The 15,885-nt window shown below is 37.7% G+C and overlaps 1 long non-coding RNA gene and 1 pseudogene across 1 annotated transcript; both read left to right on the forward strand.

Moving 5' to 3' along the window:
- The first annotated feature begins 831 nt into the window (after positions 1–831).
- LOC148959126 (uncharacterized) lies at positions 832–2,366 on the forward strand (annotated as a pseudogene).
- A 2,957-nt stretch (positions 2,367–5,323) lies between these two features.
- LOC148959127 (uncharacterized) lies at positions 5,324–15,880 on the forward strand. Its single transcript, XR_016144303.1, has 2 exons — positions 5,324–12,695; positions 12,726–15,880. It is a non-coding gene; the product is annotated as an uncharacterized LOC148959127 (long non-coding RNA).
- Positions 15,881–15,885: the final 5 nt, after the last annotated feature.

The following is a 15,885-nucleotide window of genomic DNA, read 5'->3' on the forward strand; positions in this document are numbered from 1 at the left end:
CATTTGATTCGTTAAAACAGTGGAAATAGTAACATAACTATTTCAGGCCGATGGATAATGCAACCTACTGCCCCTCTGGTTTCATCAACAGCTAGGAAAGTACAGGTAACATTATACCAGGAGAATGGCGTAACATCGTTCAGAAGGATTATATAACTCAGGTGCCCTGCAAGCTTTGAGAAAAGCTAGAGGCTGTAGAGTTTATACATTATTTATAAAAATTCGAGATGATATAAATAACTATTTGAACTCTGCCGAAGGACAAGTTCCCTGGCAGTGGCAGAACGTTCGTAAAAATGGAGGTAATCAGAACAGAATCTTGTTTAATCAGAAAAAAACAAAATGTAAATATTGATAGATGTTGATAAGATATCTATTAATTGTGTCTAGTTTTTTAAAAATGCATTTTTCCCCAAATTTTGGTGAAGCCATCTGGCACTCTCAAAACTGTGTCTTTTATTTCTTCAGGACACCCCTCTTCCTTACCAATACAGGAATTTGCCTCAACTTCCAAAAGTGAATTATACTGCTCATCTAGATCATTAGACTCACTTTCTTTGATGTCTATATTTTCACCCTCACCATCAAGCTGGAAGGATCTGAGAAAATCTTCATACTTAGCCTTGTTTGCCGCATACACTTGTCTTACTGATGAACTAACGTATTCCTCAAGCCATGAGAACATGTCATATATTCCCAAGCTGCCCTTTGCTTTCTGTGCATATTTGGTTGAGCTACCTGACTGGCTGGGGCTTTAAGCCTGCTTTCTTTGCCTGGTATATCTTGGCTTCCTCTGCTATAAAAACAAAGACAGGCTCAGTTGATCGAGCTTAAACATAAAGCTTGAATTGCAACTACATGTAGTTTTATTTGTTAGATACTAGGAATATTATTAATATAAACAACTAAGAATTGCCAAAAATGCCAAAATCACGAAAATTTCTTGCAATGAAAGTTTCTTCCCTTAGAGTATCAAATAGCTTCTTTTGATATTCTTAAAGGTTAAATAACAATCTTTACATTCACTTCACGTGTCCTCGTGAACAAGACAATGTTAAGAATTTCCTATTTCTCAAATACTGGAGTTTTCTACTCTTGGCAGCAGCCGCAATTCTTTTAAGCAGTTACTTGATTATTTTGCTATAGAAAGATGGATTGATTTTCGTAATTTAAATTGCTGCCAGAAGGCCTTGAATATTTTATATATTCACCTGTCTTTTTTCAGTTTTCTGTGCAACTTCCCACCATGCATTTTGCTTTACGAATTTGTCTTTTGAGTCTTTGAGAAATTTATTTGACACTTCAGGATGGTCTTGATGGTAATGATGGCCATTCAATTTTCAACCAAGCTGGCTCTACACAGACTCACAACTTCATCATGCATATGTTCCGAATTGAGAACATCAAGAACAGTTCGAATAAATTTTTGTGGGAAAATCCATCACTTGTGTCATCCAATTCCGGTCGCCCTGTTATGTTACTGATGGGTAAGGAGACCAGGAAGAGCTGTGAGATTGTTGCCAGTATTCAGAGAGAGAGAGAACAAATGCAAAATTATCTGTTGACTACCAGGATAAATCTCTGAATGCAATTGTTGATGCCAGGATGTCCATGGTTGATGGCAAACTACATAGTCTGATTACTGGTTTGGGCGGTGCATTTTGCTGTCTTTGTACCGTCAGCTAAAAGACGTGCAGAAGCACTGAACCGGTTACATCTGGGTTCAAGATTGATCGTCGCCTTGAGGACACCATGGCAATTTGTCAACAGGATCTCTATCTTGAGGAAAATTGCCAAAAAGAAGACTATGAAACCTGCAAAGGTGTTAGACAGGAGCCCATAACAACAGAGGACATCAACAATTTGCATCCACTCCATAGTCTTCTGAGATGTTTTGGTTGGTTCAAAATTTGCTACCATGCAACTTCTGGGCATCTTAAATGGTCAGAAGCAAAGCTTGATGTTGAGAATTGTGTTGGTCATACTGCACATTTTCTGAAGCAGGCAAAGGAAGAAATCCAGGCTAGGGTAAAGGAACAGACATCTATAACTTTGGAAAGACCTGATCCAACTGGTCATGGTGGGACATCAACAACTGGAAACATTGCTGCATTGATGTTGAACACGGACAACCGCAAGCTGTGGACACAAGGAATTGCCAGTCTTGAGTTGCAAGAAGCTGTTGAAAAACCTGTTCTGAACATGGCTGTTATTCTAACCAAATAGGAAAGTGAGAATTGAGGAATACAGAGAGATTTGTAGGAAGACTTATCTTCATGCTGCTTCAATAGAGTGGATTGAGTTCACACCAAGTGCTCATATTGTTTTGGGCCACAGTACAGAATTGATTGAGCAGAATAGCAACACAGGACTGCTGAACCTTTCTGAATGTGGTATTGAAGCTAACAACAAATTCCTCTGTCAGTATAGAATAAACAAGAGTAGAAAGACGAGTCAGTTTGATAACCTTTCTGATTGCATCAATAGACTCTGGGACAGGAGTGATCCAATGGTCATGAAAGTTTGAGAGCGACCTCAATGCAGCCATTGTAAACTAAAGGGCTGTAGTGTCCCGCAAGATCTTCAAACGTGTTCACATGTCTTTGTCCAACATGATATCGTTTGTGCGCCCTTGCAGGAGCCATGCGACGGGCCATTCAAAGTCATTCAGAGAACTGAGAAGTATTTTTCTCTGGATGTTAAATGCAAAGACCAAACTATAAGCATCCATCGGGTGAAAGCAGCCCACCCCGATTCAGATTACCCACCGTCAACAAGTTCACAGTGCGTTAGAGTCAATGACTAAATCAAAGACATTCTGAACAAGGCGCAATATGTCACCCGCTCAAGACGCAAAGTGCGATTTCCCGATCATTTTGAACCCGTATGAACAGTATTTAATATACATATATAGATTTTTTTTTCATCCAATGTTCTTCTCCCATTTGCTGTCTAGGGGGGAGCCCATGTAGTGACCCGTAATGACCTTCAAATTACTTTCTTTTGTCTTTTTATCCTTTTATGTACATTGCTGTTTACCTGTTGATTGTTTGATTCATTTCACGCTACGCTGTTTAGATATCGCTGTTGTGTTCATAAAGTTAGTTGGATTTGAAAGAAGATGAACACATGAAGTTCGTCTCTGCATCCAAGATCTCCCCTCAAAATAATTAATCTTTTGAGGCTCAATTTTATTAACAACACAGGCTATTAAAGGGTCACACCATTTGTGGTTGTCCTGCACTGAAGGCAGCTATTCAAGGTTGCAACAATGAATATGGATTTTTACTTGAGCTCCTCTCGTTCGAATGATTTGTTCTTGATTGTCTTCTGATTGCAATGGATTGTGATATTGTTTTTTATATCTGTTTGAATAATGAAGAAACTTTCAACCAAACTCAATATTAAATCGAAATTGTGACAGCATTACTTAAGCAAAATTATGCAAAAAAGTGTAGTACTTTAGAACACTGCTTATCAATTTAGATGTAAAGTAGACAATATATCCGTGCAGTGCTAAATGATTTTCCATCTAGTATTCTGATGAAATGAAAATGATAAAAATGTTGTGATCATCAGAAACTGCATATTTCTTGATTACATAGTCTATATGAAGTGTTTTTCCCATTGGAAGTTCAACTAGAAACCTAAAGAATAATTGGCTAGCCTGTATGAAGATACTAAATTTTCGAATTTTTATCAACCTGTTAGGGTTAGTTGTGAAGGGCCTCACGGTGATAAAATGACCATGACTTTTACCTAAGGGCTTTCCAAATGCTCAAAATTACCATTTCCCACCTTTTTTGTCAGCTATTTGTCAGAAAATTTTGTTCAGATATGCCCAAAACCCAAATGTCCGCTTGACCTATTTCAGCCCACTGTGCCCTGATGATTTATACCCTTATTTTGTAACTACATGCATATCAAAATGTAAATCTTTTTTGTTACAGGCTGATTTTTTTATGCAGGTTTATAACTTGAAACAGCCAATCTTATTTCCTTGAAAATCTTTCAAAACAACGTCGGCTGATTGTTTTAAAACGGCTGACAACTTTAAAAAGGTTCTAGCTGCAAGCAACTTAAGCAACGATTTTCCACTTGAAGAAAAACTAGATTTTCCTTTCTGGTTTGGAGCATCTTTGATCTCAAAGCAGAAACCACACGCTTCATTCTGCTGAAAACTCTCTCACAGTGAACACTCGTAAGTGGTATTGTTACGGCAAGCTCCAGCAACTTTACCACTTGTGGAAGGGCTTCAGAAAGGTCAGCACTGTTGATTACAAAAAGAAGATCTTGAATGGTTGGCATGCCTTCCTTTACCAATTCAATCTCGAGGTTACCGCCTTCTTCAACTTCAACACATCTCGCTCTTCTACATCTTCTTTGTCACTTGCAGCATCTGCACCAACTTCCACCTCTTTTCTAGCACGTTTTCCTTGTCCAGCTTGCTTTTGAGCCGCCAAAGAATCATGCTCGCGTACCAACTTTTTCAGAAAAAATGGAAATCTCGTTATTGTTGTACAACACGCTAGCTGTCGTATCATCCTTGGCAAATAGGTAATGTTTCCGAAGCTCCTTGATCAGCAGTCTTTGCTCCCGCACAGTTGCTTCTTCTCTTTCGTTAAACTTGCTTGGATGCACTAAATTCATCCATTGGAATTTTGAGAGGTTTGCAAATCGCCAATCAAGTTGCTCCGTAAACTTTGCAACAATTTCTTTGCCGAGTTTTGTAAGAGTTGACCTCTAGCTCTACTATGATCCATCATTTCCTTGCTCCATTGCTCTCCATCCTCCCCTATTGCAAACGGTAGGAAGCTCAGGATCAGTAAGTAGAGTATCTTCCCAAACTCTATCAAAATTGGTCAAGACTTCTTTAAAATCATTGATCATTGAGGTCAGCTGCATGGCATCCATGGTTGTTTTCTGCATTGTGACCATTATGGGAGTACAGTGCTCGAATATCTTCCTGTACGTGTTGAGCAAAAACACAAACTCAACTTGCTGCACAAGCTGTGTCCCTATTCCACGAGCTTTTGTCGGAGTCTCTGCCTTTGCGTTGGAACCATTTGAAAACTCATATAATGCAGCACCGATTTCCTCATAACATTTTGGACTGCTACGAAAGAAATTAATCAGTCTGTCAATCGTGGCGAAGAATTTGGCTACTTTTGGAATTTTAGTAGCGGATTGGAGGTACTCAAGGACATCCTGTGAGATGACATGTCCTTTTTTCAAGAGCAACAGTGCTACGGGTTGTGGAATGACTATGTTGCTGCGAGGCGCTCTCCTCTTTAAGCCCGTCTGTTCAATATAGAATTAAGTCACAAATTCAATAGCTATCATATTAAAAGCGATGTTTGCAGAAAGATTTTCAGCTAATTATCGACTTTCTGCGAAACTATGGTAAAGAAAGCAAGAGGGCAATGAGTCAATATATGTCATAGAGCACAATAAGAGGACTCCACCTTGTTGTTATGATGCAACAACTGTTTAAAACTTCGAGAACGTCATGTTTTGTATGACTTTGCGAGAAACAAAATAGCTCTAAAATTCTTGAAGCAATAGGTAATCAGTGATTACCTTGATTACCCTCCCCCCCCCCCACGCCGCCCCTGATATATATATATATAAACTCTATATAACATTAAAAGGTTAAGTTTGATTTCGTAGCTAGCAGTCAATTTTCAGCAAATACCAATAGAGTCCTTCATTGCACTACTAATGCAAGCATTGCATGTCCAGTCACCTTTGAGAGATGTGGATAGATTAACGCATGGCCAATGATGCCACAGTAAACAATTTGAACCCTCTACAATACAACCTGATGTTCCATTCATCTCCTCAGGCTCAAGGGGAGAATTTTTAACTTGTGGCACGAAATAAAATTTCTCTTCGTTTCTGTAAAATGTCAACTACATGTGATAAAAAAATTTTTGGCATCGTGCTCTAGCTCTGCCCAGAGAGAGCTATCAAAGTTAGTTTTTTAGGAAAACAGGTCTCCAATGAAAGTCCATACTACAAAAAAAGGCATAATATGCCCCAAGTAGTGCAGTTTGAGTGGTGACTTGACTGTAGTACTTGTGACTTTTGCTCAAAGAGATTTTACCCTCTCGTTCCTCTAGATAGTTCAACTTCTTGAACACATCAAATAAACATTTATCTCGTAACTTATATGAGCACTTGTATCCACTGGGACTTTCCCTCCATCACAGCATTTGCACGTAAAAATGCTGTCAGGTGTTGCCCTCGTAAAAGGAAAGGAGAGGCTTGCAACCAACCCTGAATCCAGCAACCTGCCTTTTTTTACGACATGCTCTCCGAAAGCTTTTTTGCATTTGTTTCATGCTTCTACAATACTTTACGGCAAGGAGAGCACCAATGTCTTTGTCTTTGAATAACCTGGCTAGAAGGGGATGCACTTTTCATTTCTTGCCCCTTGATTTCGCAATAGACTGGACATTGGTGCACACATCTTTTATTCTTTTAGCCGTGATGCAGCCTACGCGCTGGTCTCTCCAGATATGTGAGCCTCTCTGTGCCCTTGTTGCTCTAGAGCTCCTTCAATTGATTTTCATTAAAAGAAAGTGAGTTTAAAAATAAATGTATCAAATCAATTCTTTATTATCTTCTTTTCCACCATTTTCAGCCAGAATCTCATCTGCAATGTCCCATAAAGAAGGTGGGCAATCGTAATCACAAGAAGGGTCAATGCATTTGAGGACAGCTGCAAACAGTTTTTCTTTCAGTAGTTGTTGAGAAAGTTGTCTCATCCAATGGGCTTGGATCAGAAGAATTTTAAAGTCACTCTAAAGAACAAGTTTTTGTTCTTGTTGGTTATTTTGTGCTTTCCATTTTCCACGTCTTTTATTCTCATAAACGTAACATTACGCTGAGTGCTTACATTCCAAAAAGAAGCAACATCGGTACAGGTGGGGTTGATCATTCCTTTAGAATTTGCGTGGTTGCAGCATTTGGCAAATCTTGCTGTACATGTGCAATAACCACATAAAACATTTCCAGTTTTATTACAAAGAACCCATGCTTTGCAGCGGTCTTGATTAAATTTTTGCAATGAGGTCACCTTTCCTTTTAGCAAAATTTTGTCACCAGACAATTGATGTACAAATAATTTGTGGACAAATCCACTCATAAAATACGAATAGGCTTTCCTTGCCTTATATTGTTCTATATATTCTGTATCAAATGTTTTTTTCTCAATGATAAATGCAAATATAATTCCAAGGTCAACATGAGGCCACAACAATATCTCTTCCTTCCATTCACCTATTTCACACGGATCTGGAATGCCATAGGTACAGAGCAAATTTGAATAACTAATTTTCGAACTTTGCTCCAGTTCTTCTAAATCCTGCCGAATTTATGTTAGATTTTGATTCTGTTCAAGTCAATTGTTTCTAAGAAAATTTTTCATTAATCTACAAAGATCTTTGCCATTGTTTTCAACAACATCTTCATTTATTATTGTGTTGAATTGTTGTTCATGTTCAATAACAGGTGCTGTGAATTCTTCGTCCTCCATTTCATCCCCATTTTCTTCGCATATATTATGAAGAACACAGCAAGTTATAATGACCTCAACAACATTACTTGTTCTATTATCAAGGTTTTTCAATAGTCATCTCCAACGGGCTTTTAAAATTCCAAACGCCCTCTCCACAACAGATCTGCCAGAAGAAAAAATTGTTATATTTCGTCTGTGATCTTGTCAATGCTCCATTGTCAGGGTACAGCTTTCTGTTCAGTGGAAATGCCCCATCACCTATAATGAAAGGTTTTACGGGCTGGTTCTCTATATTTGCAAGTGGCCTATTCAGAATATAGCCCCTTTCCGCTGTATGATAAATTGAACTCGCACGTAAAACCCTTGCATCGTGAATGCTGCCTGGAAAACCTTATGATACATGAATAAATTTCAAAATTTACATCGACGACAGCTTGCGTATTTATAGTGAACTTTTGTTTCCTGCAAAAGTAGTCAATGGGCGCATTTTCAGGTGCAACAATCTCTATATGTGTGGCGTCAATTGCTCCTATAACTTGAGGGATTTTACATATCTCTGAGAATGTTTCCAAAGCTATAGTTGTTTCTTTCTCATTTTAGGGAAATTTTAAAAATTGCCTGCTTGCCTCGCCACACATGTGCAAAATTGCTTGGTTAAATCAACTGCGCTAGATTTCCCAACACCAAAAGCAGCAGCAGTTGATCCAAAACTATTTCCAGTAGAATATTTACGATATTTACCAGTAGAATATCCTGCCAGCAACAATATTTACCAGTAGAATATCCTGCCAGCAACAATATTTACGATATCATTGAATGATTGTCTAGAAAATCGAAACTCCTGTTTCCAATAATCATCGAGGGTATCAAACTCTAAGTTAGCCCATAGTCTATCAAACCAATGCTGAGCCCTTTCAATAGCTCCTCAAAGTAAATTTGCTTCTTTTATCCTTCAAAAAGCCTGGCAGTTATTCATTGATGAGACAAAATAGTTTCGTCATGCTCTGGCCAAAAGAAAAGCTCTCTTTGCCATAATCTGTTTCTTGCTAAGATCTGATGCTCTTGAATTTGCAATAAATCGATAAACCATGACAAGAAACAAGATAGACGATTGTAGCTCCATCATGATAACGAATAAAGAAATTTTATATTGGCGCAAACCAAGAAGCATAAATAGTGAAATTTTGGCAGGAAATATACTCTGTGTGTTATAAATGTGCATGTTATTTTCTTGACCTATTAATTCCTTGAGGGTACTAAAGCATCCTTATAAAGAATCATGTGTGACCGGTGGCATGATGTAAAAACAAATGTGGATTAGCAAAAAGGATGCTTGGAAAAGTACAGTGTGACCGCAGCCTAACTGAGTGAATAAGAATATTTTGTTTAATTAGCTAAAATATCGGGGATGACCTCGTAAACAATGTTTTTTTAAAAAGTCACATTATATTTTTACAAAACATACACAAATTTACCAGTCGATACCACAGGGAGCATAGGAATACATAGCAACCCTATGGTAATTTACATTCAAAATATAGAACTAAATTAACTACAATTTAAAGATACAAAATGAAGGAAAAAGAATAAATAGAAACTATTTCTAGAAAGAGGAGAGGAGAGAGAAAATACGTTGTTTGTATCATCAATTTAGCCAAAACGTTTAGAGGCCTGGATATAATTTAGTGTTGCAGCGACAATTTTCAAATTTGGTTTGAGTGGTAATTCTTCATGGCCTCTAGAATGATTTTTAGCAGATCTTCATTTGAAAGATTTAATCTGCACACAGCAGACTTTTGTCTTTGAAAGACGAAGATTTTTGTCTTTTGGTAATCCGCACATGACCCACTTTTGCCTGTGAAGCACAGATTTTTTAACAATGGGGAACTGGGTAGAAGACATAGGTAACTGGGCACATCTGTTTTGGCGCGATTTTCAATTTTTTACAAGATGACTCTTAGAAGAAGTAAAAAGAAACTTGCACTGTTAACAGCATTATATATCTTGCTGAAACGCAGAAGACGTCGCCCTCGTAACAGAAAAATTTGAGTGAGGTCTTGGATAGTGAAAAGAAAGGAGAAAGGGGCTTTTAAAAACCTTATCAAAGAGCTTAAATCAGAAGACAAGCCAATGTTGCGAAGATATTTCAGACGAGGTTCTGCGCAATGTTCATCCAAGAATTGAGCAACAGGACAGTGGTGGCTGTTTTCCCCTTCAGGCTAAAATCCTCTACTTTCCCCTACAAACTTGAAAATTTGTCCCCTACCTTACTAGTACAAATGACCCATTACCCCTACAAAATCTAGGAAGTGTAAGATATGAGGAAGCCCCTTTGCTGTCAATCTTTGCTGTCATTCTCTTATAAATAGCCCTCCGATTTCAGGTCAGTTTTATTTGTATTTCATTTCATCAACTTGTCCATTGGCGAAGAACAACATGGGAAATTTGAAATGCCAAAAGATTTAGAGAAAAAGTTTCGGAATCAAAGTTATGGCAGTGATTGGGGAAAAGAGGCTTGGGCAAAGGGATGGCTCTCGTCACTTAAAAGCAGTCCGAACAAAGCATTTTGCTTGTTTTGTAAAAAGAACTTAGTTCCTGGCAAATCATAGCTCAACGGACATTCAAGGTCGTCGCTTTCATGTTCAAAATGCAACACAGTACAAGCAACACAACCAATTACTGTGTTTGTAACGTCAACAGAATCACCTTAGACTCGCTTCTACCAATGCTTCAAGGGGGTGAAAGGAATGACCTGCAACCGAACCAAAGACACATATTTGCTCACTGAATGCCTCTTAGTCTATGCCCATGAACATTTAGTTGCAGATTTGAAGAAGACAAATGGATTTTCAATTCTTTTGTAATAAAGCGACACATATCACCATGAAGAAAGTATTCTGCGTAAATGTGCAGTACTTGGAAAAGGAAACATGCCAGCCAATCACAAGACTGTTCTCCCTCATTCCAGTAGAAGGAGAAAATGCAGAAGGCCTTTTCAATTGCCTGAAAGACATTCTTGAAAAAGACGAAATGCCTTGGACCAAGGTATGAGGCTTTGCTTCAGATGGTTAAAATTTGATGCAGGGAGGTAACAACTCTGTCCTGACAAGAATGAAAGATGCAGCTCCAGGGCTATTCGTCTTGAAATGCTACTGCCACAGGGTTCATTTTGCTGCTGAGCAAGCAAAACTTTTTCAAATGCGGCTGAACAGTTATCATACAACGATTAATAACTATTTTAAGTTATCACCAAACCGACAGAAAAGCCTTATGGAATTTCAAAAATTTGTTGAGGTTGATGTGCGCAAGATTCTGAAGCCTTGTCAGACCCGCTGGTTATTGGTTGTCACATGTGTTAAGCGAATTCTTGGGCAGTGGCCTGCACTGGAATTGTTCTTTGTTGCTGAGGTTGCAGAAGCAAATTCACCTCATGCTGAAAGAGTCTTGTCTGTCTTGACATCCCCTTTATATCAAGGCGACCCTTGAATTCTCGGAATTCGTCCTTGAGGATCTTACAGGCCTGAATCTGTTTTTCAAGTCAAATTCATTTAAGCTGCATGCACTTTTTTCGAAGCTAAAGCGTGTACTGTGAATGCTTCATATGACATTCATGAAGATTCCTTAGCAGATGTCAATATCAATGACGAGAGTAAATAGGTTCCACTGGAAAAAAGTGTATCCTGGATACATGGCAGCAGAAACTACTAAAGAGATGCTTCCTCACCAGAAAGCTTCCTAACAAGATGTAGGCATTGATATAGGGAAGCAATCTGTCAAATCCACCGTAGAATAGATATCTCAGATCCCATTCTGTCGGCTCTACAAGACATTAACCATGCAAAAATTGTTGGAGGTACTGCTTTAGTTAAATATGCAGGTGTACCTGCTGAAGGTTTTCCTCCGGAATAAGCATTCAAAATATAGAGAACAGAGATCTCTACTCATTGATAAAGCAGGGAGGTTGGGAAAGGAAAGAAATGTATGAAGAGCTTGCAAGCTAGAGTTAATAGGTTTTCAACTTACTTCAAGAGAAATGTCACTTTTCTTGAAATTCAATTAGAAATAAAATATATACCATGTAAAAAAGTTATTACTTTTAACCACATAATTGAATATTCTCGTGCATTATATTTTCCAGCAGCATACTGTTCACCTTCTTGCACTGTCCTTTTCTGCTCGGTTGTCTTTTTTTCAGGTTGTATATTTCATCTTCTCTACTTTGCTTCTGTTCTTACAGTTAATTCTGCCTTTTTTATCATTTCTTGGTCTTTTTTTGCTGCAGACAGTTACCTGATGCACCACTTTGGCCCCAGGGTAATGCAGAAGCTGGGGGCATTTATCAGGTCGTTAAAAAAACTACTTCACACGTGTCAAATTGAGAGCAAGAATATAAAGAAAGAACTGTATCAATTTCTACTGAATTACAGAAGCTCGCCTCATTGTGTAACTGGAATATCTCCTGCACAGTTGCTGTTCAATAGAATAATAAGAGCAAAGATACCACATTAACCAGGAAGTCCAGCCCCAAAAAACAAGCACAAAGACTTAGCAGGAAAGGAAAATCAAACAGAGAGCTAAAGAGTATTATGACAAGAGAAATCATACAAAGAATTCAGAAATAAAGAACGGAGACCAAGTCCTTGTAAGACAACAAAAGAAGAACAGCTTAACAAGCCAGTACAAATCCATACATTGTAACAGAAATCAAAGGCTCAAGAGTCACTGCTCAAAATCAAAATCACAAAATTACACAAAAAAAATCGTTTATTAAAGTATTCAAAGGAGCAGCAAATGTTACAGACATTGGATCAGAGGACAGTGAAAGTGAAAATGAATTCAATGAAAATAATAATGAACAGAAGAACCGGGAAGATGAACAACCTCAGTTTAGATATCCAGTAGGAAACAGGATGATGACAAACAGCTGTATCTCATAAAGTACTTACCAATATATTCCCAAAATATTTGTTTTGTTTTTGCTTATATTTCATTTGAGGCACATCATCTTTTGAAGTCTCATTTTCACCCTAAACGGTTTCATACTCATTACTTTCACTGACCAACTCTGGCCTTGGAATAGGGCCCAAACCAGTTTTGACGTAAAGACCAACGCCACCATTTTGAATTTGAGACTTTGATGAAAAAAGGTGTATCAAGGAATGTTTACGTTAGTGTTTAGTGGTCTTACAATTTGGTGGTTAAGATTACCAAGCACAGACTGAAGTACATCAAAGTGACAGGAAAGACTTTCATGTATAAGACGTACATTCATGTATAAGAAGGAAAGATCAGCGGGAGAAGAATCAGAAGTAGATATGTCTTGAACAGTATGATGAGTAGAATCAATATTAGAAGGCCAGTGTTCTTCAATATCAAAGTCTTGTAGACTAGGCAAGTTGGTAAAACAAGAGGTGAATCAACAATAGACGGTTTGTCAAAATCAAAAGGATTTGTTAATGTTTATTATCAATAACACCAAAAAGGAAAATGGATTCATGATTACTCAATTTGCACTTTAAACAAAACAATAAAACATTATCAGATTCATTTGAAGGTCTTGATATTCTGAGGCAGATGTGTAATTGCATTTTATATAATGCCAAAAATTACAATTATTGCAGAAAATGCCTTTATTGTTCACGTTTTTGTGCGACAGGGATACTTAGGGGTTCTTTCCATCTTGGCCTAGAAAATATAACAAAATTGAGATTGAACTGAAATAAATTTCTATATACCTTAAGTAGAAGATTAACACAAATTTTTTTATCAGTTCATTGAGTTACTGAGTCCAGAATCAACCAAAGGTGACCTCGGTATCTTCATCATTTTCATGGCTTTCTTGCCTTCTTCTTTGTGGCTTTCTGTCAGAGTGAAAAGGCTTCTGTTATATGACCAACTTGTCTCCTATGAAGTATGCATTTTTCCTTTACATTGAGCTGGAATGAGATCAGGAATTTTGCTTCTTCATCTCTCCAGAGTTTTCTTTGCAAGGTCATGATAGGAAAGAATTCATCAGGTTTCTCTATCCTTGCTGCTTTGAGTATTGCCTTTTTTGCAACAACTGGCCTAGGCCCACATGATTAACTGTCTTCATGGATTGCTCCTGGTCGGCCTTTCACAACAAATAAGCTCTTTCAATCTCCACTGTCTCTTGAAAGTTGAGCTTGTTTTTGAAACTTCTATTGAATGTTTGAATATTTCTATTGAATGTTTGAAACATTCAAAAACTATTTTCTCCGTGTCATTCCAAGATACTTCATCGTCACATTCGATTAGGCCAATTAGTTTTATGTTATTTCTCCTTGACTGATTCTCAATATATTCAACCTTGTTCTCAACACGCACAATTTCCACCTTCTCAAAGTTCGTGCAATTTTTGTTGACCGTTTGGTTAACAAGTGATAGCTTTCCTCAATTTCTGAGACGTCTTTTTGACTAAATTCGAGACTATTTTGTGATTCAATCACATCATTTTTAACCTGTTTTGCATCCTCTCTTAGTCCATTGAACATTACTTTGATCATTGTGCAAAATGCATTTTCTTGAACAGCTATTGGACGTTGACAACTGACAAACTAACTTGCTCCTCTTTATCAACGTTCGTCATCTTAATGGATAGCTAAGACCATCAAATTAAATTAACAAGCAATTTAAACTGAACTTTTTTATTAAAACGGAACCATAAAATCATGAATTGAATACAGAAATAAGACTGTGAAGCTGAGCGAGAAAAAACACATGCTCAACTCAGCCACCATGTGCAAAAAAAAACTTCGCACGGTGAAAGCTAGTTATGGAAACAAGAAGTTAGGTGATTGTAAAACTATTGGAGGGAGAGAAAGATTAACAGGAAAACTAATAGATAAGATGCAGAACTTTGATGGAGTTGCTATTAGGAACAATTAAGGCAACCTTGATAGTATAGCTAATGACACTTCAGGTGGTTTATACCATGTGGCCTCAAATACCCAAAATCCAAATGATAGCTTTTCTGAAACCCAGACTCAAATGTTGAAAATCTAAAAAAGGACGCCTAGAATATTAAGGAAACAGTTATTCCTACATTTTAACATCCTTTGTTACCAGGAAAAATCATCTGTCTTTATTTTCAAGCTGTTGTAATTATTCGATGAGGGATCCAAGGAAAGCTACCAAGACATATTTTTTAAAGGTTTGCTAGTTTAATGTTTGAAAATTGCAGGGGAAGCTGTTGAAACGAGCTGTTATAACAGCATTTGCTGTAAAATGCTTTTTAGCTGTTTTCAATGGAACTTGCCCAGATGCAGAGAACAACTGCAAATCAACGAATAGAATCAAGTCAAGTAAAAAAATATTATAAATACTGCCCTGTCAGTGTAAGAATACAACAGACAAAAGGCCCAAGCAGAGTCCAGATTTTAAAGTGCTACTGCAAAGATATATTCGAATTGTCTTTTTCAGCCTAAAAAGAAACTTCAACCTTTGCTGAGGAATATGATGTAAAAATAATTGGACGTAATTGTTTACAAGGCCCCACCAAAGTTATGAGATCATGGCAAAATTTTGCATATGGCGTGTAACATAGAAAGTAGCACACATTCAATTTGATAATCGAATTGCAAACAACAACAAAGCGCACTCCCATCATATTTCTTAAAGGCAGATTCATTTTAGTATTACCAAATCAACGCAAGATGTGGCAAAGCAAATACAGCAGCACTGAAAGTATTTCAAAACAATTTCCATTAATCCACAGTTCAACTGATAGAGATTATGGAGTTGTGAACTAACAAACTCACGCTTCATATCAGAGGGAACCACTCGCTCTGCCTGGGCAAGCGCAAGTGAATTTCAGGAAGACAATCATGGCATTCCTCGTAAAACACTGGAGGACAGATTCGAAAAGAGGATTGCTGTGAAAGACTGATATGTGGTTTTGATTACAGTATTAGATAAATTCTTTCCTAAGCAATTCAGTCACTCGTAGGGCCTAAATAGACGCCAGGCCTGCCTTCAATAACTTGGTTTAGGCAGGCAAGCCTAAGGTCTATTTAGGCCCCAAATTGTGAATGAATCATTTAGTCCAAGCCGTCTTCAAAAGAAACTTACATCTGTAATTTATCCACTCGCATCTTTTCCCATTCAAATCACGTTTTTACTTAACCCATTCATATCTCCTTCCTTTTCTAAACGTGCTCGTGTTGACACTGCAAAGATGAGCTGTTGGTGGGTGTGTTAGAACACAGATGCTGCAGGGAAGTACACTGTGCTATTGGCAAGGCAATTTTTAATGGCACAATCGATTGAATAACATGTATCATTCAACACGGCGATACTAGCATGTATCATTCAACACTAGCCAGTAAATTTCAAACTTAACCCTC

The sequence above is a fragment of the Rhopilema esculentum genome, chromosome 11 (genome assembly GCF_057945365.1).
Source record: "Rhopilema esculentum isolate cy_ngs chromosome 11, ASM5794536v1, whole genome shotgun sequence".
Taxonomy (NCBI): domain Eukaryota; kingdom Metazoa; phylum Cnidaria; class Scyphozoa; order Rhizostomeae; family Rhizostomatidae; genus Rhopilema; species Rhopilema esculentum.